The sequence below is a fragment of the Pseudochaenichthys georgianus genome, chromosome 16, assembly GCF_902827115.2.
Source record: "Pseudochaenichthys georgianus chromosome 16, fPseGeo1.2, whole genome shotgun sequence".
In the NCBI taxonomy this organism is placed as follows: Eukaryota; Metazoa; Chordata; class Actinopteri; order Perciformes; family Channichthyidae; genus Pseudochaenichthys; species Pseudochaenichthys georgianus.
Window position 1 is genome coordinate 12,211,811 of NC_047518.2, and position 8,469 is coordinate 12,220,279.

Here is an 8,469-nt window from a genome sequence, read left to right on the forward strand (position 1 = left end):
GTTACAAACCTTGTATAAGCTAGTGTATACATAAACAAATTATGCACTGAATAGTTCTGAATATAGTAAAAGCAATCAGCAATATTATAGGAATATACTCAAAAAAGGAATTTTATACAATTTGAACCAAAGATGTGTCAAACAATAATGGGCTTAGATTTTGCGTTGCATGCTGGAACCAATGTGTTGTTGACGCATGTTCTCTCATGGAAAATGTAATGCCGTTTCAATTCAGTTTGTTGCTGTAGCCCCATATAAACTCACAAAGTGACCCCAATGACGAAGGCCAACACGTCAGAGAGCATTCACTTGATCCCGAGGATACGAGTGAGAATGAAAAGCAGATGGGGAGCGGGGCAGTTTCACTACAGCGAATGGATTAATAAAAGGGGTTAACAATCCCTCTTGAACATTTTTATTTAGGTGTCGTGGAAATGGCCCTCCTTGACTGGATTTTGCTGTTGTATCTGCGCTCCGCCTGTCTACCTTGGTGCTCCTCTCTTTCACTCTCCCTAATGGCCTTCTGCACGGACAGCTATACTCTCCCACAGAAACGTTGCATCTACCACGTCGACTTGTAAGAGCTTTAAACTCTGCCTAAAATTATCTTGAATTTTGTTTTTATTTGGGCAGAATCAAATGTGTTTTAGTTACAGTAAACGCACTGTAGAACAAGTAGTAAAGTAGGGCAAGGGTCACCCAACCAGCAGCCTCGAAATTAGGTCAACAATGACAAAAGACTTAGGAGGGGTTCTGCAAAACGTCAGTCTATAGGTTGCTTCGTTAGCACTGCAAATGCAACATGATATTTAGGTTGAATATTATGTTTGCACACAGTATATCCTGTACATGTATATGCATGCATGAGAGGGAGAGAGGGATTACTTCCAAACGAGGACACCTGGAAGTCTTTTACTTGATGTTTGTTAGCTTATCAGTGTCTATTTAGTCCTCCTGTTGGGCCAGATTTCCAACTTGTCAATCTGTGCCTTCCCTGCAGTGGGTGTGGCTTGTGAAATGGTCTCAAGCCTCTTCTCATTGGTCTCACGCTGGCAGGAGGGGGTGTGTCTCTGCCGTGGCAGCGGCTTACGTGGTGCAGTGCAGAAGGCCTTTTTGTAAACTCCCTTTCCTTTTTTTTTTTACTTGAAATTTGGACGACACATTGGGATGGGAGAATGGAAGCTACTCCACACATTTATGCACAACTTACATGGCATACATTGTGTGCATGGGTTTGAGAGTAACTTTTCCGACCGCGGCGCATAGTGGGTGCATGTTTAGAATTTCACCAGAGGATCTAGTTTGTCAACTGCAGGAACACTTCCAAGTTATTGCGGTGGAAACCTATAATTAGCCCCAAGTTTAATACAAGCGTAAACTTGCATAAGCACATGGCAATTTGCACCAATAGACCAAAATACATATTGTACTATCTAAGGATGGATCAGTGTATCCTAAGCTAACAAATATATTAAAAGGAAAACTGGATTGTTAAACATCTCTTAAGAGGATCTAATATTGTTTACATTGCAGGCTGTCACAAGCACAAGATTTTTGGATAAATTGTCCTTTATATAAAATCAATGCAGCACTAATTCACGAGTGTTTAAACTGCAGATACTAATAGTTTTGTTGGATTTCAGACCCATTAATATCCCCATAAATGTCCCTAAAGTCAACATATTCTAATGCAGTTCTCCAAAGATGTCCATAGGCACAAACTGGCAACAGCAACTGTAGTACAACACCAGAAATGGGTCAAATAACGCCATCATTTGCTAGAGCGTTGTGACCTTTGTGTGCTTTACCTGGAAATATTGCTGCGCTTGAAGATTTTGAGGATTCCAACTAGTTCCTGAGCTTGCAAATTGTAGCCTAATGCACCAAAAAACTGACATGACACAAATTTGGTCAATTTCTCTTGGATGATAAGGTACTCGTTTAGACTACATTGGGCTCTCACTTCTGTCTTCCTCTCTCATGCAGCTTCACTTCCTATCCTTCCTATCACTCTGTCTCTCTCGGACATCACACATACTCTCCTGAACAGTGTGGATGTCATGCTCCCTCTCTTTCTGTCCCTATATAACCCTTCAGCTCTGCCTCTGTAATGGTCTCCTTCCCACCATCACGCTCTTCCTCTCAGCCCCTCCTACAGTTGATGAGCTCATCCCTGTGGTTGCCGTAGTCACCTAACAACACGTCTGAGAAGTCAGTGGAGGCACAGCTGGGGAAGGACCTGAACAGAAAACACAGGAACAAACAAAGCACGGCGTAGATCTTGATGATGTCATCACAGAGCCAGTCTGAGCACGAAGGGCCATGTTGACAACAACCTCCGTCCTCCAGCCCGCGATGACTCATTCCAGCGCTTTACCAGAAGAACGGACGGACGTTATATAAAGCTCGGCATCAGGTTTTAAAGTGTGGTGTGCAGGCGGGAAATGCTGGATTTTCGTGATGAATATGAACAACTAACACTTTTTGAAACCTAACATAGATGAACTGGCCCTATACTCTAGAAATAACAGCGCCTTAACATGGGATAAAGCGCTTTGAGCTCAAAACTATCATAACATATAGGATTGATACATATTTTCTCATATGCAGTATTGGTCAGGAAAAACCTTAACATGTAGTGAGGTTAAAAGAAGAAACCTGGGTATTATGATTTGCTGTAATACTCCAAAGCCAGGATTTTAGAAACCATCACATTTATAACTCGTTTAAAACGCAAAATATCCCAACAGTAGCAAATTATCTCTGTTCGATTGTCCCCATAAAAGTGAACAGCAGGTTCATGCAGTTAGGATGATTTTAAACATTTATTTTGAGAGTAGGCATCATTGTGAAATGTACTGATGGCTGCTATCTGGTAAAGCTGAAGTTGGGCCTGCAACCAATCATTATTTTCATTGGCAATTAATCTACCGGGAATTTTCTGGCAAATTGTTCAGTGTATAAATGGCAAATAATGTTGAGAAAATGTCATTACGTAACATTAGCTCAGCAGTTAAAAAGGAGAGACAGAGCTGTCAACAGAAACCATTTAGATGATATCTGATTCCTTCAGCTTTAAATCGTTATATAAGATTAACATCAGCGTGTCATCATTACCATTAGTGGAGAACTACATCACTTTTTTTAATACGGGGACATCCTTCAAATGTAATTTAGCTACCAACACAAATCTATATCAAAATATGTACAACGTATTTTCACAGCTTTACTTTGCCGTCAGATATTGGTTTCCAACAACCAACTAAAACCACCATTTACTCTCTTCAAAGCCACAAGACTCCTTTGACAAAACAGTCCGTTGACCTCGCAGGAGAAGGAAACACGTTTTTCCAGAGGGCCTACATCTATTGTAGGTTCACTGACGATGGATAATTACTAGGGATGCACGATATTGGTTTTTTGAAACCGATACCGATAACTTCCTGCTTCTCAAGACCGATACCGATAATAATATAATATATATATATTAAATGTACCTGTAGTTTTTGCACACCTGGTGGTAAAAAAAAAGACTAGGAGTGAGCAAATGACATGAGCATTACTACTATGAACAAAACAAAGCCAAGAACAGTTTTGACTCTTCAAAGTGACCATATTTATTTTCCCAAAAAAAGTTCTTGCCTTTTTCAAAAGCCTCGTCGATAGGTAATGGCGATGTTTCAGGTGACTAATCAGGTTGGAAGTATTATAGCTCGTGGCCTTTTTCCCTCCTCGTGGAACTTCTGAATGGGAGTAGATTTATTTTTGATGCCAATACTTCAAATAAAAATAGCTCTCAAATTCCTTACTGTAAAAATGAGTGTAGGCTGTTTACTTCTCCTCACTGAAATGCTCTCACTTTACTGTTTACCCAGTGAAGTGATGATGGAACTAGAGATGTCCCGATCCAATCACGTGATCGGGGATCGGAGCCGATCACGTGATTTTCAAAAGATCGGAAGAAAAAAAATCAGGGATCGGGATTTAAAAAAAAAAATATAATATATATTTGTAATTATTTTTATTTCATGTTACAACACAAAAATGACCACGTTGATGTCTTAAAGTCATCCTGAGGCCTTAGTTTTGGTTAAAAATTACACAACATCATGTATGTGTTGCTTCTTTTGGGCTTGTTTTCATAGACCTGGTTGCTTATTTCTCTCAAAGAGTGGGCGCAGTGTCTAATAGTAGCAGTAAGCTAACGAGAGGCTACGTTCAGCTGGTGACTCGGGAGTCGGGACAGAGAAAATGTCAGCAGTTTGGAAGTATTATAAAATGTAAAGCGAAGGCAGTGTAACAGCCAGATGCAATGTTTGCAAGGCAGAGGTTCCGCGTGGTGGAAAGAACAGAGCTACGTTCAACACGACCAATCTAACACGCCACCTGAGAAACAAACACCAACAACAACACAACGAGTACACAGCGGCCACTCAGGTATCGGCACTGAAACAACCGACACTTTCAAAAGGAAAGAGAAACTGCCCCAGAACAGTGAAAAGGCCAAAAAACAGCCAAGATAGCTGAATTCATCGCATTGGATGACCAGCCGTTATCTGTTACCTTTTTTTTCTCTTAATGCATTGCATAAAGATCGAAAAAAATCGGTATCGGCAGATTGTCAAAATCAAATGATCGGAATCGGATCGGGAGCAAAAAAAGGTGATCGGGACATCCCTAGATGGAACAGTCACTGATTTTAGAAACAAGGTAGGATGGCGACATCTGTGCATTTCTCTAATCCCCTTGTGCAATACTGAGAATAACAATGTCCCCAAAACATTTAAACAGACTTAATCTTGCATCTGTCAAACTGTAAAAAACATTGAGTAATGTCCTATATGCCTAACAGTGAACCAAGGGAATATTACATTTTGACCACTTCTTGGTAACATTCAAGTATTTCGGGTCACGAGAAACAAACAGTTTGAATTTATTTGGTTGGTTTATTGCGTGTCTTTTTTTCAAATAACCTATTTTTTCCATGCAATAAATGTCTACATCATTTGCCAAGCAACTGTGTGTGATTTTGAAATGTGACGGTTTGCTTTTATCAACAGAAACGCTTTGATTGTTCAGCACCAATGAGTCAGTTGTCGTTATAAATTATATAACATTATCCATGATTTGGCAGATCACATGCGAAAAGAACAAACATGAGCCACATTTCAACTGAAATGGAAAGAGCAGGAGTGCGTGCCTTAGCGAGCAAAGCCAAGTCTATACCCAGAGGAATTGTTGGTAACGGGTTTGACAGGAGGGTTAACATCGCTGTGATCAAAATCACTTCCATCTTTAACGGATTGGGCTCCGTTGGGCTGCTGATCAAGGTATGTTTAGAAGTAAAACATAGCAGGTCATCCCAGTATAATGGGGATGTCGTTAAATAATATTTCTTAAGGCACCCAGAAGAAAGTGAATACAGACTAGGTGACAGCTTTACAAAGAAAAAAAGCTATCTGCAACATACACTAAATACTTTTCGAACAATTGGCCCACACGGAGTGTGAAGACCTATGACTGTACTGGTGAACATGTGCAATAAATTACAGCAAATGAACAATCTGGCAATATGCAAGACATGAAATGATACTTTAAACTCAACATACATGCTGTTATAGGATCTCTGTTTGTAGAATAATCAAAGTAAAGTGTTCTTTTTCCTTGAATAACCTTACCTCATTGATGTCATCTCCACTAATTTTTAGGGATACACCCATTTGCTCTTCACATACCTTAAATGTAGGGCTAATATATTACCAGTACATTTTTTTAATTGATATATCTCACTGCACGGAACTCATTGGAATAATGTTCCTGTAAGGTAACCTGAGGACACGGATTGCTGCGTTACCGCAAACTGTGTCCTGAATGACTGACTGGAAGAATATAATTAATTAAGGATATCAACAATCATTTTAGAATAACATTGACACATAAACTGTGTGTTATGTGGATTGGTCAAGTCCTGGTGAAAACCCAATCCATTAATCTAGACTGTGTAAGCACCAGTACCAATCAAATGTATAAGACAATAGTATTGTGCAGTGTGCACTATACACAACATAGGTCTTGTGTTAATTCTCCATAACGCAATACGATACATTATTTAGGGCTTACATATAAGGCACTCCGGTCTGATGGGGACATGCAAGTACAACATCATGGATATATAACCGTGATTTAGAATTTTTTTATTGTATTATCCCAATAATAAATATAGGCTACACGATATATGCCTATCACTGTGTATGAAATGACTGTAAGATGACACATTGATGGAATAAGCTAGAAACAAGGAAGTACGAGCGGGAATGTCCCTGTGTGAACTATTTCACTGGGGTGGTTGACTGTTTATGGGTTTGGAATTATGGATATGTTTTATCCTGATCCTGACCTGTATGCATCATTCTTCTCATGCAGTGCAGGACAACATTAAGGTTTCAACACAGTGAAATAGAATAACCACTATCTCTTCAAAGCTCTTACAGGGTGCACTGAGGACACATTTACGTGTGAGACCCACTGCCTGCAGTCCGAGACGCTGGGTCCGAATAAGTTGATGTTCTGCATAAAAACAACCACGCCTGACTTTTTACAGCAGTTACAGGCCTGCTGCACAGACAGGATACACGTCCATGCTACAGCAGTGTGTCCGTCTGCCGTGGTCTCGGAGGGGAGGGGGCATCACCAGAGGTAACGTTCCGCCTACATCACAGAGTCGCACAAATCAAAGTCTATAAACAACGTCGGACTCCAAAAGTTGCTGTGAAACGTCAGTGGCGCTGAATGTGAGCAGGTACACCAGGGCGGTGCGCAGTTTACCGGCCGTTTCCCCCGGCCTGCCCGAAATGTGACAGTGGGGCGCAGAAAAACACTCTCCCCAAATGTTCCCCCTCTCGCCACCGACGTAACAACATGTCGGCAAAGGACGGCCATGTTTTGCTGGTTATGTCGACACGGGGAGGAGGAAAAGTAGACACGATGTTTCTCTTCTCTGCCTTCTCGCGCGGCGGCTACAACGTATCAAAGTGAAACTTAAACACGGGGGAGAAAACGTCCAATTAACAACTTGGCGGACACATTGTCTCAGCACGCAGGTGTAAACGACACAAGCAGGCAAAGTTCATGCGGCGAGACAAGTTACAGTATTTAGACAGAGGCGTGTGGGTGTTTGGGAGCCACGCAGGGGCAGCGCAAACCACGCGAGGGGCACAAAAACAACTACGTGCAGTGTTAACTTGAGGGACTTTTGAGGGTAAGGGGGGCGTAGGAAAACAGAGGAAGAGTTTATACATTTCTTACCTGCCCACCGTTTTGGCGCGATGCTCAGGTAGTGCGGTACAATCCCAAAGCGACTGCTATAGCGAGAAATAACCACAATCTGCTTTAAACTGTCTCACGGCTGTCCAATAACCGAGCAGACAACAGGCGACAGGAAAGAAAAAATTGGCGATCACAAGGAGGATCTACGCCAAAAGCCACATGATCGCCGACGTCAGAGTACGTATTTGCATGCCGTACCCGAGCGCCGGTGCCCGTCCACAGCGGGTCCATAGTGTTATTGCCGGGAAAAGTTCAGAAACAGGCGGAGGAAAGTAAAGCAACTCTCTGTCTAGAAGGCAGGAGGACAGCAGTGGCTTCTTAAAGCATGCATGCTGGTTTAAAAATGAATGAGCTGTGCCTTGTTGTCGTCAACTTGTCACTGTGCTGATGCCTGCCTGCCCCTTTGCTCGGAGCTAATTGAATATTAAAGTATCAGAGGGGGTGTGTCTTACAAGCCCCTCCCTCTCCCTTTTCACACCGCCCACCGTTTCTCTATATGTGCATGTGCAGTTGCTGCAGTGCTTTCCTCAGTGGAAGCTGGTCTGCAGTGGGGAAATTGCATGCTTCCCTGCCTTTCATCACACACAGAAAACACACTCACATCTGGATCCTCAAAGGTTAGTCTGAGGTCAGCTTGATACTCACAGTTTGCATTGCTGAGACAAAGTGCCCTGAGGTGACACTGACGGACTCAAACGCAACAGTGACCTCCACTGGATCCTCTCGAGAATTTCTCCTGACCTTGGTCCGTCACATTCTCTATGTAGCTGGAGCTTTATACAGTCTATGAGCTGGAGTCATGTAGAACATTTGTACTGCAGTGATGCCTCTATTCACCACTCTTTGTCGCATAAGAAGGAAACATATGAGATCACAATGCCAGTTTTAACAAAGTAAATCTGGACTTGAAAGGTATTTATTGTTTTGCTCAGGTACACTTCATGGGATAGCATTTGCTGACTTGGGCCTGATATTGCTGTCCTTGGTTTGCACAGTCTTTATTTAGCCCTTAGAAAATAAGCAGACGCATCAACACTGCTTTGCATAAACAGGTTTGAATAGAACAACTTAAAGGTACCAAATATATCACTCAGCTTCCGAGGTATTCTGGAGTTGCAGGGCACATCGTGTGAATTGTGTCAT

At 41.9% G+C, this 8,469-nt stretch overlaps 1 protein-coding gene across 2 annotated transcripts in view; it reads right to left on the minus strand.

Annotated features, from left to right (window-relative positions):
• zhx2a (zinc fingers and homeoboxes 2a) overlaps positions 1 to 7,714 on the minus strand; it is a 32,017-nt gene extending 24,303 nt beyond the window's left edge. For both annotated transcript variants that reach the window (XM_034101638.2, XM_034101637.2), the window contains exon 1: positions 7,306 to 7,714. The gene's annotated coding sequence lies outside the window, so the exon portion shown is untranslated. The remainder of the gene's footprint in view (positions 1 to 7,305) is intronic.
• Between the last annotated feature and the right edge of the window lie 755 nt (positions 7,715 to 8,469).